Genomic DNA, 1,358 nt, shown 5'->3' on the forward strand with positions numbered 1-1,358 from the left:
CCCAGGCCCTGGTCGGGGCTCGTGTAGGAAGCAACCAATTTATATGTTTCTTTCACATCAGTGTTTTTCTCTGTCTTTCCCTCTCTCTTCCACTCCCTCTAATATCAGTTAGAGTAACTGTGGTTAGCTAGAGCCAGTGTGAAGTGGAGGTAAGAAAGGCAAAAGAACAGACCCAACATAGAGAAGCAGACAAGGAAATGGGAGCCCAGCAAAAGACAAAGTGAAAATCTTGAAAGCAGCAAAAGAAAAACAGTTACCTGCAAGGGAGTACCCATACGACTGTCAGCTGATTTCTCAACAGTAATTATGCAGGCCAGAAGACTAAGAAATATTCAAAGCGATGAACAGCAAGTACCTACAAAAAAGTTGACTCTACCCAGCAAAGCTATCATTCAGAATTGAAGGTCAGATAAAGAGCTTCACAGACAAGAAAAAGCTAAAGGAGTTCATCACCACCAAACCAGGATTACATTAAATGCTGAAGGGTATTCTTTAAGAAGAGGAAGAAGGTAAAAATTAAAAATTATGAACAAAATGGCATCAAATACATACCTACCAACAAGTGAATCTAAAGAACAAGCAAATAAAAAATCTGAAGAACAGAATGGACTGGTGAATATTATAGAATCAGGGACATAGAAAGGGAGTAGACTGACAGTTCTCAGGAAGAAGAGGGTGTGAGGGAAGGAAGAGGTGGGACAAAAATCTTACACCTATGGATGAAGACAGTGGTGGGGGGTAAGGACATGGGGTGGGTTGGGGAATCAGGTGGAGGGGAGCATTGGGGGGAGCAGGGGAAGAGAAACACCTGTAATAATCTGAACAATAAAGATTTATTTTAAAAAAAACATCTATACAAATGAGTTTTCTATGATTTAATAAAAATATATGGCATACTTTTTGTTTAAGAAAAAAAAGAATGAGTCTAACTTCAGTATTGTTTAGTTGAGCTCTACATCCCCAAATGATAATTATCCCCGATTTATATGATTTTTTTCTATTTGCTTATTCTTTCCAAGCTAATTTAGAAGCTGTTTGTTTCATTGAATCTACAACACCATCAATTTTAAGAAGCACTGTCATTTTATGCAGTTCTACACTTCCAATTATACCATAACATGCTCTCACTGATAGGATGCATCCCAATTCCAAAAAGGTTAAAAAGTGAAAAAATAAAATAAAATGTGCCTCTGGAGTTGATATAATATGACAGTTAATCTAGGGAACACTTTGTTAGAAGACACTGCGAATTTATTAGCTGTCAACTCTTGGGAAAGGCAGAGGGTTCTTCCTTAAGTAAAATGTCTATTTTGGAGGCAATTAATTCAAAGGACATTAACCTTGTATCAGTATCTTAA

This window comes from Pipistrellus kuhlii, unplaced genomic scaffold (genome assembly GCF_014108245.1).
Source record: "Pipistrellus kuhlii isolate mPipKuh1 unplaced genomic scaffold, mPipKuh1.p scaffold_m20_p_4, whole genome shotgun sequence".
Lineage (NCBI taxonomy): Eukaryota > Metazoa > Chordata > Mammalia > Chiroptera > Vespertilionidae > Pipistrellus > Pipistrellus kuhlii.